Raw genomic sequence first — 14,281 nt, forward strand, 5'->3', positions numbered from 1 at the left:
AGAGCGAGACTCCGTCTCAAAAAAAAAAAAAAAAAAAGAAAATGAACGTCTCTTTGAACCTGTTCTTGTATAAGAGGTGATTTCACATAACATCCTAGTTTCTTACTCAGAGTTTTAAGTATCCTTTTTCATTAGTTTTTTTCAATATTAGATCTTGAAATTAGAAATACTTTAATCCCCATCAGTGTAACAGGAGATTTAATTATCTGTCTTCATTAGCTCTTATCCAATATTAGATTTTGTAATTGAAAATATTTCCGATATGTTCTTGATTAATAGAGAGTTCAGAATATCTAATGCTCATTGTAATTGCAATCTAGTAGACTACTTATATACAAAAATGAAGAAGAGGTAAGAGATAGTGTATGGACACTTGCAGACATGAGACTATTTGTATTCCTTTTCTCTTTTTCCTTAGCAATGCTATATATCAGAAATATTTAAAAAATAGTCAGAGACTATGAAATATAGAAAATACAAAGAGGAGAGTGCTACTGCGTCTATCATGTGGAGATGATAAACAACTATATTGTTCAAAATGCCTAAGTTCAACTGAAAGAATGAAATGGAAATGCAGTTGATGTGCTTTTAAAGATTCTTTTTCAGATAAATTCCCTCTACGTTCAGTATTTACAATTTGGTCCAGATATAAATTTGAGAGGAAGAAAATGGATTTTGGTAATTTTCTATAGATTCATGGCTTTTCTTGGCCTTGAACAGACTTATCAAGCTCCACAGAAGCCCAGATGTTACAATTTATAAGTGTGATAAAGGCCCAGTTTTCCTTCAAAAAACAAAACAAAACAAAACAAAAGAAAACAAAACCCACTCAGTTTATTTACTAGACAATAAAATCAAATGGAAAACCTTTTCATGAATGGTGGTCTTTGTGTGTAACGTGAAGCTTCTATTTAGAACTCTTCAGCCTATGTATCCTTCATTATAATCTCTTATGAGGAATATTCAAAGCTATCTAGGCCAAAAGGGACAATTAATAGGAGTATGAGCCTTGAACCAATTACGTGTCACATGGTTTAACAAGGAGTGATGCCAGCAAAATCTTTCAAATTGGGGAAGATAAAAGACATATACCATCATGTGCCAAGTCTGAGAAGCACAAATGTTTAAAATCCCCAATCTGCACCTAATTTCATTAAATTTTACTGGTTATTCCTGTTTGAACTTCATGTACCTTCTAATCCAACTTCCATACAAAGAACAGAATTGCTAGTTTACTCAAGACTGGCTGTTTAGTTAGTAGCTTTAGGAAGAAAAGAGCTTAACTGGGCATTGGAGAATGTGATTATTTTATTTGGGAAGAAATTAAGTTAAATATATCACTTTAAGTATGATTAAAATATGTTTTTAATCAATACATTATATAAACTGTAATGTTTAAAAGTGCAATAAAGGAAGAAAGTTTCTGCTTATTTAGGCATTGGTGTAGTCTTGCTTTCCACATCAGTCCTTGGAGAGGAAGTGGGAAAGGAATGGAAGTCACATTAATCACTCCTAGAGCAAGAGTCTCTGTCTAGGCCCAATTTAAATTTTGCTCTTGGTAGATTCGATTACAGACAAACTGGTGAATTTGTAGGTGAATTCAAGCTTTAATGCACTTCAGAATCAAAATACTTCTGAGATGTGTTAAGGCTGAAATAAAACCATGAATAAGCCAGTAAATCCCCTCTTCCAAGAATGGAGGGGACCATCAATCTCAGGACAAGTCTCATCCTCAATTCCAGAAAAGAGTATGCCTCAACTCTTACCTGCAGATTCCCATCTGTCAAACCATTAAAAATATCTAAGGGAAACAATTGTGTTTTATTCTTCAATGAACAGAAATGATACCATTATAGGGGTTTTCCCTTTAAAAGTCTGAATTCCTCCTACTTCAGCAGAATTCACAGATAGCTGGTCATCATCCTGCATGATTCTGAGACAAAATACCAATAAGAACATAGAAGCTCTTGACATTTTTATAAATGAACTGGCAAAACTGAATTAAGAACATTTTTCAGGTTTTGAACCCTAATTTTCTCCCAAGTGATAAGTAATTTTACTTGGAAAAGTGTCAGAAATACATGAACCAACCCACTGATTCGTCTCTGCTACCATGCCTCTCAGAGCTGGTTGAGGATTAAATAAGTCATTAAATTAAAAAGTGCTTGGGAATCTCAAAGTTCTATTTGAATGTGAGAGATTATTTCAGTGACTCTGATCCTGCTAAGCAGTCTCATTTTAGGCAGTGATTTGGTTTGGTTGTGTCCCACGCAAATCACATCTTGAATTCCCACATGTTGTGGGAGAGACCCAGTGGGAGGTAATTGAATCATGGGGTCAGGTCTTTCCCATGCTGTGCTCGTGATAGTAAGTATTTTGAGATTTGACGGTTATGATAAGGGGCAGTTTTCCTGCACAAGCTCTTTGCTTGCTGGCATCCATGTAAGTAAGATGTGATGCTCCTCCATGCCTTCCACCATGATTGTGAGGCTTCCCCAGCTGCATGGAACTTAAGTTCAATTAAACCTGTTTCTTTAGTAAATTGCCCAGTCTTGGGTATGTTTTTAACTGCAGTGTGAAAATGGACTAATACAGTAAATTAGTACCAGTAGAGTGGGGTGCTGCTGAAAAGATACCTGAAAACGTGGAAGCAACTTTGGAACTGGGTAACATGCAGAGGTTGGAACAGTTTGGAGGGCTCAGAAGAAGACAGAAAGATGTGGGAAAGTTTGGAACTTCATAGAGACTTGTTGAATGGCTTTGACCAAAACCTGATAGCAATATGGACAATAAAGTTCAAGCTGAGGTGGTCTCAGATGGAGATGAGGAACTTGTTGGGGACTGGAGCAAAGGTGACTTTTGTTATGTTTTAGCAAAGAGAGTGACAGCATTTTGCCCTGCCCTAGGGATTTGTGGAATTTTGCACTTGAGAGAGATGATTTAGGGTACCTGGTGGAAGAAATTTCTAAGTAGCAAAGTATTCAATAAGTGACTTGGGTGCTGTTAAAGGCATTCAGTTTTATCAGGAAAGCAGAGCATAAAATTTTGAAAATCTTCAGCCTTACAACGTGATAGAAAATAAAAACCCATTTTCTGAGAAGAAATTCTAGCTGACTGCTGCAGAAATTTGAATAAGTAATGAGGAGTCAAATGTTAATCCCCAACACAATTGGGAAAATGTCTCCAGGGCATGTCAGAGGTCTTCATGGAAGACCCTCTCATCAGCAGTCTGGAGGCTCAGGAGAAAATGGTTTAGTGGTCCTGGCCCAGGGTCCCTGTGCTGTGTGCAGTCCAGGGACTTGGTGCCCAGCATCCCAGCCACTCTAGCCATGACTAAAAGGAGCCAAGGTACAGCTTGGGCTGTTGCTTCAGAGGGTAGAACCCTCAAGCCTTGGCAGCTTCCATGTGGTGTTGAGAAGAATTGAGGTTTGAGTACCTCCATCTAGATTTCAGAAGACATATGGAAACACCTGGATGCCCAGGCAAAAGTTTGCTGCAGGGTTGGGGCCTCATGGAGAACCTCTGGTAGTGCAGAAGGGAAATGTGGGGTCAGAGCCCCCACACAGAGTCTCTACTAGAGCACCACCTAGTGGAGCTGTGAAAAGAGGGCCACCATCCTCCAGACCCCAAAATGGTAGATCCACTGACAGCTTGCACTGTGCACCTGGAAAAACCATATACACTCAACACAGTCTGTGAAAGCAGCCAGAAAAGGGTTTATATTTTGTAAAGCCACAGGGGCTGAGCTGCTCAAGACCATGGGAACCCTCTTGCATCAGCATGACTTGGATGTGAGACATGAAGTCAAAGGAGATAATTTTGGAACTTTAAGATTTGACTGCCCCACTGAATTTCAGACTTGCATGGCACCTGTAGCCCCTTTGTTTTGGCCAATGTCTCCAATTTGGAATGGTTGTTTTATCCAATGCCTATTCCCCTATTGTATGTAGGAAGTAACTAACTTGCTTTTGATTTTACAAGCTTATAGGCAGAAAGGACTTGCCTTGTCTCTGGTGAGACTTTGGACTGTGGACTTTCGAGTTAATGTTGAAATGAGTTAAGACTTTGGGGTACTGTTGGGAAGGCATATTTGGTTTTGAAATGTGAGGATATGAGATTTGGGAGGGGCCAGTGGTGGAATGATATGGTTTGGCTGTGTCCCCACCCTTGTCTCATCTTGAATTCTCACGTGTTGTGGGAGGTACTCAGTGGGAGGTAATGGAATCATGGGGGCAGGTCTTTCCCATGCTGTTCTTGTGATAATGAGTAACGCTCATGAGATCTGATGGATTTATAAAGGGGAGTTTTCCTGCACAAGCTCTTTGCTTGCTGCCATCCATGTAAGACATGACTTGCTCCTCCTTACCTTCTGCCACTATGTGAAGCCTCCCTAGCCATGTGGAAGTGTAATTAAACCTCTTTCTTTTGTAAATTGCCCAGTCTTGGATATGTCTTTTTTTGTTTTCTGTTTTCTTTTAGATGGAATCTTGCTCTGTTGCCCAGGCTGGAGTGCAGGAGCACGATCTTGGCTCACTGCAACCTCTGCCTCCCAGGTTCAAGTGATTTTTCTGCCTCCTGAGTAGCTGGGACTACAGGCATGTGCCACCACACCCAGCTAATTTTTATACTTTTTAAAGTAGAGTTGGTGTTTCACCAAATTGGCCAGGCTGGTCTCGAACTCCTGACCTTGTAATCCAACTACCTTGGCCTCCCAAAGTGCTAGGATTACAGGTGTGAGCCACTGTGCCTGGCTTGGATATGTCTTTATCAGCAGCGTGGAAAAGGACTAATACAGGCAGCCATTAAATCTCACTAGATTTCAGTGGCTTCATAAGAAAATGAGGAGGTTTGGATTAAATAATCTTTAAGGCTGCTTCTGATTCTAGCATTCTATGATCACAAGGTATTTGCTTTTTAGTTAATTCAAGTTGTTCTTAAGAAAAATGAATATATTATCCCAAAGGTAGATATCCCTGAAATTGTGTCTTAAAGCCATTGATTTCGGATATTTGCTCTTTTTAGTCAGTAGGTCTTTACTTCTTTTTTTTTTTTTTTTTTTTTTTAAATATGGAACGCTTCACGAATTTGCGTGTCATCCTTGCGCAGGGGCCATGCTAATCTTCTCTGTATCGTTCCAATTTTAGTATATGTGCTGCCGAAGCGAGCACCTTTACTTCTTTTTAAAAATAATGTTTCTTCTCTTCTAACCTGTTCTACCCTTCAGGGTAGACCTTAGGAGTCGTGTTCACCTTGTACTTTAAAAGAGAGCCAAACTTATTTGGTAAAGAAGGTCTAATTATACACCTAATATAATCAGAAGGATCTAGTGGTAATATATTGCTCACAACATCCAGAATTTTTACATCCTATGCTGGTTTGAGAGATTGGTTTTTGCTAAGTATTTTCCTACATCTCATTGCTCTTAATTGAACCCTGAAGGCTTTTCTTGGCAACTGATTTCAGCCCTCACTGTCTGGGAAGGCCCTGATGTGGGCAGAAGCAGTGTGCTATTAGGATCCTTCATTTCAGATTACCCCTGATTTTCCTCTCCAGGCTCTGCTTAGTCAAAAAGAGACCATCTCCTGCAGCTTGATGGATGCCCAAGAAGGATTTTCCAAGACAGAGATTGGTGGTGCCTAGGGTTTAAAACAAACCCCACAATGGGTGCCAGGGAATGTGGTTTTGGTACCGAGATTCTACATTCACATCTCCCTATTCCTTGTGGAGTCATTTCTTTTCCTGTTTAGTGTATGAAAGAACTTGGCCAACAAAATTAAGCAAATTAATGATTGATGATATTTTTCCTCTATTGAAATTCATTACTATTAAGATTTGCAAGTAGATGGTTTGAAAATTCTTCAAAGATCTGAATGACGAGAAAGTTTAGCTTCTGCTGTCTTTGTGCTTCTCTCTCATTGGGCCAGAAGTAGCTTTTTAAAAATGAAAGCAAGTTTATAGAAAGACGAGCAGGCTTTACTTTGTATATTTGCTTATATAGAAGCATGTTATGGACTAATTACTTTTTATTGTGTTGCTGGCTAAATATCAGAACATGGCCTAGGCTATCATAAAAAATAAAATGATCTCAGAACCTTGTATTGGCATGAATAGTGTGTGATATCTGGTTGGAATAGTCAGGCTTCTCTGGAGATACAGAACCAGTAGTATGTTGATACAGAATCAACAGGGTATCTCATTATATATATTACAAAATATTGGTTCTTGTGATTATAGAGGCTGAGAAATTCTACAATTTGTGATCTGTAAGCTGGAGGCCCAGGAAAGACAGTGGTGTAGTTGGAAGGCCTGAGAAATGGGGAGATTTTGGTACAGATTCCAGTGTCAGTCTGAAGACCTGAGAACAAGGAGAGTTAAATGCAGGAGAAGATCAATGCCCCAGCTCAAGTAGTCAGGCAGTGTCAGCAAATTCTCACTTCCACCTTTTTGTTCTCTTCAGGCCTTTAACAGATTGGATGCTACCCACTACGCTGGGAAGGGCAATCTGCTTTATTTAGCCGATTTATTCCGACACTAATCTCTTCCAGAAATACCCTCAGACACACTCAGAAATACTGTTTAATCAAGTATCTGGGTATCCTGTGATTCAGTAAGGGGAACACATACAATTAACTATCACACTGGTAAAATGATTTCAGATTTCATTAGGAGAAATCCTATTATTAACAAATAATAGTGTTAACAATTATTTGTTGAAGAAATTGGAGTTCTTTGGGTTCTTTATCACAATTGAGTTGGTCTACATTCTATCAGGTGACATGACTATGGCTATATGATTGGTTTACTATGTAAGGCTTCTCGCTCATGGATACCTTGGCCTCTGCCTGCTTGTCCTCTGTTGCCCAATGCTGTTACCCAGTGCCAGCTGCAATATAAAATAGTTTAAACTTTAAAAAAAAAAATCCCAAAATATATGTAGATGATCAACATTTTTATAAAAATAACATACTTGTAGAAAATTGGAAATTAGAAGAGCAGAGGAAAATCATGCTTATTCCTACTACCTATTAACAATCAATACTAACAGTTTGTTTATTTCCAGCCAGTCATTTTTCTGTACATTTTGAATTATGATTGTCACTCTATTGTACATAAAATTTTATATTTGCCTTTTCTCATTTGACATAATAATTTAAGCATCTGTCCATGTTGTATAACCTGTTTATAAGCATAACTGAAATTTTAAATAATGGCTACTTAACAATGTGTAATATGGAATTTGTATATTAATAAAATTTTTTATATGTCAGTTGTTCACACATACTCATTACTATGTTTTATACATCTTTATAGTATAAACATATTTCCTAAAACTTTTTTAGGCGAGACACCTAGAATTTCACTGATTCTTGAAGCTATCATTGAGCAATAAAACCAAAAAGAACCTCAGAAATTATCTCAAGTAACGTTATCACTTCACAAATAAAATGTGTGAGTGCTAGGGGGACTATGGAAGAATTTTAAGACCATATTTTTCTTTCTTTAATTTCTGATTTGAGATTATTGCACTTGTGCACTGAAAAAAGTAGAGGGGGGAGTTGAGTAATCCTTAAAGTCACAAAGGACACTCCCAGGTGACTGTCTTTGGCTCCCATTCACTGACAGCCACACAGAAAACTGTTGATGTATCTAGTAAGCATTGTTGTAAGCTAATTTTGGTTATCAGCACTTTCATCCCCTATGCCAGTTTCAACTGGGCATGTTCCTCTCTCAGATATTTTTCACCTCTCTACCTCTTGAAACAAAGATTCTACCTTGTATGGTAAACTACTGAGTCAGAGCAGGAGCAGGGATCACGTGTCTTTATTTCTAATCCAGTGATGGAGCTTTATGGACAAATTGGGAATATTCCTCTGGTATTTATTTGGCCAGCAAAACTAATTTTTAAAAGTCTAGATCAGATTTGGACTGTTGGTTTTTAATTTTAAAGCCACCGATTTGTTCTGTTTTTAGTTTTCATTGTCTTCCTGATTATGACGAAAAGCTTCCAAAATGAAAATTGAGTCTAGTATTGGAAACTTACCTATCCATTGCCCCTCCCTTCTCTGCTGCCTTGCTTGTCAGTCTCCTTTGATTGTTCTTCCTCTCTAAACATTTGTTCTTCCTCTCTGAAGCAATCTTTCGGTGTCAGCAATGATTGATTCTCAGGTGGAAAATTGCTGCTCCACTTTTTTCTGGGTTTTGGGTGACATAGTAGACAAAAGGGAGATGGGAAAATTCTCAATTTAAATTGGAACTAGATGGCTTACATTTGAATCTGAGCTCTGGTAGTTATGTATGACTTTGGACAATTTACTTATCCTGTTTGTGCCCCAGTTTCCTCATCTGTAAATTTCCCCTAATATTATAACTTCCTTCATTGAATTGTTTGAGGATTAAATAAGATATTATAGGTAAATCATAATATGGTGCATAGAAAGCATGTTAAACTTTTTTATTATTTATTCCATTAATAAGAAATTAATTCAGCTATAGACTTCAATTTTACAGCATATACTATATCCTGAATGTTTAAATCTGGTCATTCCTTCCTACTTACGGTTTAGTTGAATTATTTTAAACAATATATTTAAATATTTTAAGCACTTCTAGGTGTCAGCTATGGAACTGAGGGCCATCTTTGTAGTATCTTCTCTAGTCCTGAAAGCAATCTTACTATGTGGACCAATTATTCTTAGTGTATGGATGAGGAAAACCAATCTTAAAGAAGTTATGTACCTGTCTAAGGCCATTTTAATAGCTAAGGGGGTGCTAGAATGGAATTTCTAACTAGAATTTGGGGCATACCTCTTCTCAAATAGCCTACAGTGGTTATAATTCAGGATAAATCATTTTTACTGGGATGTGAGAAGGAAGGTAGAATGAAAAGTTAGAAATCCTGAAAAATTAATTCTGAACACCTTGAGTTTCTAAGAATTGAGAGAGAAGTATTTTCATTTCCAATAAAAAACTGCCCATTTTGCAGTTGTGACTAGGATTATAAGGTTACCTACATGCCGTGTGCCACCAAAGTGATCTTTTCCATGGTAAATCTCCATACGGTGATATTATGGGGGTCATGTTTAGTGCCTCTGGGAAATTTAAAAGGATAAGTAATTTTAAATAACAAGGAGTAATAATAATTTGACTGGAAATTTAAAAATTACAGACATAGGCATTATGCAAATATATACTTTTGTTTTCCTAATAATTCTCAAATATGTTTTTAATTTTTTTTTTGTTTTGTTTTTTTGTTTTTTGTTTTTTTGAGACGGAGTCTCGCTCTGTCGCCCGGGCTGGAGTGCGGTGGCCGGATCTCAGCTCACTGCAAGCTCCGCCTCCCGGGTTTACGCCATTCTCCTGCCTCAGCCTCCCGAGTAGCTGGGACTACAGGCGCCCGCCACCTTGCCCGGCTAGTTTTTTTGTATTTTTTAGTAGAGACAGGGTTTCACCGTGTTAGTCAGGATGGTCTCGATCTCCTGCCCTCGTGATCCGCCCGTCTCGGCCTCCCAAAGTGCTGGGATTACAGGCTTGAGCCACCGTGCCCGGCCTATGTTTTTAATTTTTAAGAGCATTAGCATTTTCCCGTAGTTAAATTAAGCAATTTCTGCTTGTAAGCAGATTCCATTTTCATATTCTTGATGTGGCTTTCTTCTATCATACCTCCAGTAAATTGACAATCTACTTATATTTTCTAGAAACTAGACATATAACTTCTTAATATTGCTTTTGTTCCTTATTAAGGACAAAACTGGCAAAATGTGTATGTTTCTCTCTCATGTCCTTTTACCAGTGTCATTCTTCTTCTCGTCCTGTGCACATGTCCCCACTTTCCTGGATAAGGGCATAGGTAAAGGTAAAATGAGAGCTGGTCAGAACTTAGTGGCCTTTAGGTCAAAATATTCCTCAACTCATGTTCTTTTACTGCTGTATCAAATAAGCTGAGGGAAATCCTAAAGAAGACACAAGGAGCTTCCATGGCTACAGAGCCTCCATATTCAAGTTCAAGGTAGGAATTAATTAATGTTAAACTGATATAATGCCTTGGGTTTAAGGATGTGTTCCCTAAAGGATTGGACTAGGTCATTGGTTCCTAACTTGAAGGCCCTAGACTTCCTCCCTAGCAGGTATTTGCAAAGAATAAGGACTGTTATTGACCATATGTTAAAAAAAAAAAAAAAAAAAAAAAAAAAAAACTCAGAAATCATACATTCAACAAAAGACAACTAAAATTCAATTTTCTTTGTTTTATATTCAAATCATCAACATAGTATTTTGTTAGCATGGGTTCTAATTAGTAGCTCTGATTAGAAGTTTTATTTTTATAAGTTAAAGGTATAAAAATAATTATTAATACACAAAGTTTGTTTGATGGACACTCTCTTAGCTTAAACTACCACCTATAGTTTGATGCTCATAAACATTGTGCTCTTAAGATTAATCTCTCTGTCAGTTCCCAAACCAAATGTCCAAGTACCCAACAAATCTCTCAAACCCCGTATGTTTTATTGTTCCTTTGAACTGAACTCTTATGTTTCCTCTTACTTCCTGACCCTTCCTCTGGCTTCCCTGCTTTCATTAACCCATCACCCTCTTGTCATGTCCCAAGCAGGGCATTGTGGAATCACCCTTAGTTTTTCATCTCCCCCTTTCTCAAACGCAACTATATAATTCTGTTACTTTATTTCAGAACTATGTCCTATTTATGTTTCTCCGAGCTCATGTTCATGACACACCCTTGGCCTAGGTCCTCAATTCATAGTTGATAGTATAGTTGATAATGTTGTAAGTATGCCCTAAATTGTCTTCCTGACTCCTGGCTCTTCCCTATAAAGTGTGCTCAACCCATGTTCACCACAGATCTGATTATGGTACTTTTATTTATAAAATCTGTTCCATATTACTCAAAGAGTAAATCCAAAGTCCTTAGCAAGGATGCCAGGTCTTTAGATATATGGCCTCAGTCTAATAAACTGCTCTTTTCCTGTGACTTCTGATCCATACCTTGTATTCCACACTCACTGAAAGATCTATACCCACTCTCATGTCTGTATCAGCTTCCTTAGCTGGCACTGCTCCCCTCAACCTAATTTGTCTTATTAACTTCTACTTATTTTTTTTAAGACTCAACTGATTATCATCATCTTTAGCTTTTCCTTCAGCCATAGTTTCTCATTTCTTTTCATTGTACTCCCACTATATCATTCTATTCATGTATTCATCCATTTAATCATCAATTAGCTAATGTGTCTATCCATTCATTTGTCCATACAGTCATCCATCTAGTCATCCACCAAAATATTTGTTGACTTTCTACTATGTGTTCTAGTAACTGATGATACAGCAGAGAATAACACCAAGTACTTAAATTCATGATTTTTATACATTCTAGTATGAAGTAAATAATAAATAAATGTTTAAATAATATTACTTCAGGTAGTAATTGGTACCATTAATAAAAATAAAACAGTTTAAGAGTATAGAGGGTAGCGGAAGTTGGGGAGTGTTACTATAGCAAAATAACACAGACTGTAATTTATAAAGAACAGAAATTTATTTCCCGTAGTTCTAGAGACTGGGAAGACCAAGATCAAGACATTGGCAGGTTTGGTTTTCCAGTGAGACCTACTCTCTGCTTCCAAGAGGGCACCTTGTTGATGCATCCTCTGGGAGAAGAGGAATGCTGTGGCACACATGGCAGAGGGTGGAAGGGCAAGCTAGCCAAATGCTGTTGGAAACCTCTTTTATAAGGGCATTAATTCTGTTCATGAGGGAGGACCCTTCATGACCTAATCACTTCTTAAAGGCCCTACCTCTTAACACTGGTACATTGGCAACACCTGAATTTTGGAGGGAACACATTCAAACCATAGCAGGGAGGCTGGCTGCATTAAATCAAGAGGTCAGGGACAGTCTTTTCAAAGAAGTGATAACTGAGCTGAATTAAGAGCAGTAGCCATGCTGGTAAACTTCAAATGAATTGGATTTGGGCTATGAGAGAAAGAGGAATGAAGGATGAAACCTAGGCTGGAGACATGGGCAGCTGAGTGAACAGTGACACCATTTCCTGGGATGAAGCAGATTAAAAGGACATAAGATAGAGAGAGGATAATGTTTATTGTACACTTATCTAATTACAGATTTACAGCTCACATTAGTTTGTGCATTCCTTGCAGACTTGTGACATGTTCTCTTTATTTTTGAACTAAATAATAGCAGAAAAATATTTAAAATAAGTAGGGGAGAACTATGTGGGGAGGAGGCTCATAAAAGGCCACTGCATGGCAAAACATTTAGGACAATTTTACTACTTTATTTCTAGAATCATTTCTAGCTCTACAATTGTGTGTGTCTAAGTCTTAAAATTTCGAGATAAATTACCCAGTACTTGAAAATCAAGTAGTTATTACCAACAGGTATTCAGAATACTATTCTTCACATACAAAAATATTGCCTTGTTCTCTAGAAGTTTCCAACTTAAAATAGCATCTTCAATATGAATCAGAAGAGCAAATTGGAACAAAATCAACAAAATAGCAAAAAAATTCTTAACTGAGATATGGTTAATATTAGAGAGGTCTTGAAGCAATACTTTAAGCTCAATGCCATATTTTATGACATCTTTTGATTACTCAAATGATCTATCTCTCTTTCAAACATGCATCACACTTGTGGATCATTTATCATATTCTAAGGAGGCAGTACATAGTCATAGGAATAACAGAGGGAATGGAAAATAGAGCCTAGTGCCTCTTCTACCACTTATATTGGGAAATCAATTTGAGATTTCCAAACCTTATTTTCATTGACTAAGAAATAGAGATAATCATACAGGCCCTAACCATTTCATAGGGTTATAGTGGCCCTTAGCCAAGTGGCTTTTGTGGACTTAAAAGTTGTTTATAAATTGTAAGGCTTTGCTCATAGTCAAAGTATTCCTTTTTGCTTGTAAAACATTTGGCATTTCCAAGCACTGCAAAAGCCTCAAAGACATAATCACTATTTTCAAAGAGCTTACCCTGTAGTAGGAGTAATACGAGCATACCCAAGGAACTCTAAATCAAGACATGAGAGAGATGCAAAGCAAGATGCAGGAAGTGATACTATTAGTGTCATTTCTCATTGTAATTATTGGTGTACTCGTTTATTTCCCATAGAGGTAATAAATTCCTGAATGGTAGAGACCGTGTCTTGTATAATATTCTTATATGCCTATTATTGGCAGAAGTTAAGAGCTCAATAAAGATTAGTCATATGAATGAGCCCAAATAAGGAAGCTGGGCTGAGGAACCGTTATCACTACATATATAAACATTCTATAAATATTTTTGTTTATATATATAGTTCCCTTGTTTCCCCTGTGTCTCCTTGTTTTTGGACTTTGGAATGTCCACTTCATGGAACTAAATTAGTTTTCTTGAGCTGAACTCCTTATTCTGGATGTCAGCTTACCCTCCTATAAATATTTCCAAAGACATTCCTGAAAGATATGCCCACCTCAATTTCCCTAAGATAAGTATATTTCCCATTTGATGTTTCAGCAAAGTTAGTTCAGCTTCTTGAAGTTTGTGGAAAAGATGGTTTAGAGTTATAATTATTCTTACTCACTGATCTTAGTACATCTTACAATAGCTTATTATAGAGATATTAGTAATTGTTTGAACTAAAATTCCCCAACACCCCAGAGGAGTCATCAAGAGACATGCTCCCAGGTTATATCCTGACACCTCCAGCTTAATCTGGTTAACTGTAGTAAGATTGTTACAGATGCAGGAAACAGCTGCAAAATGACATACTTTGCCCGGAAACTTGGTTTCTATGGTTGTAAGCCAAACTTGTTATCTCTTCTGAATACACACTTTTGTGCAATGATGTCTTTCCCAAGTGCATTCCAAATACATGTGCCAATTTTTAAGTATAACTCAGCATGAGTATTGAACTTGCCTGTCTTCACAGAACACATGGCTCAGTCTCATGACAGGAACAATACAGGAAGGAATTATTTGATCATTCATGCTATGTCATAATTGCTTCATGGCCCTTTAAGGTCATGGTGCCCAGAGATACACCATCAAATAAGTATAACTAGCAGGATGTTTTTGGTTCATGTGAGTTTTGTTGTTGGGTCATGCTGATTTGTGCAAAAAAAAAAAAAAAAAAAAAAAAAAAAACAAAACAAAACAAAATCATGATGTATTTTGGAAAATTTCCTGTCTCAGAAGTCAGGAGGTCAGGATTCCGGTTTTATCTTTTCCACTAATTAATTTGATAACCTTGGAAAAAC

At 37.3% G+C, this 14,281-nt stretch overlaps 1 long non-coding RNA gene across 1 annotated transcript in view; it reads right to left on the reverse strand.

Moving 5' to 3' along the window:
* The window catches only part of LOC108516671 (uncharacterized), a 15,454-nt gene extending 1,523 nt beyond the window's left edge, over window positions 1–13,931 (reverse strand). Inside the window, exons 1-2 of the long non-coding RNA XR_001881907.1 lie at window positions 13,794–13,931; window positions 8,042–8,192 (exon numbers count right to left, since the gene is read on the reverse strand). This is a non-coding gene — a long non-coding RNA (uncharacterized LOC108516671). The remainder of the gene's footprint in view (window positions 1–8,041; window positions 8,193–13,793) is intronic.
* Window positions 13,932–14,281: the final 350 nt, after the last annotated feature.

This window comes from Rhinopithecus bieti, unplaced genomic scaffold (genome assembly GCF_001698545.2).
Source record: "Rhinopithecus bieti isolate Rb0 unplaced genomic scaffold, ASM169854v2 scaffold_38527, whole genome shotgun sequence".
Lineage (NCBI taxonomy): Eukaryota > Metazoa > Chordata > Mammalia > Primates > Cercopithecidae > Rhinopithecus > Rhinopithecus bieti.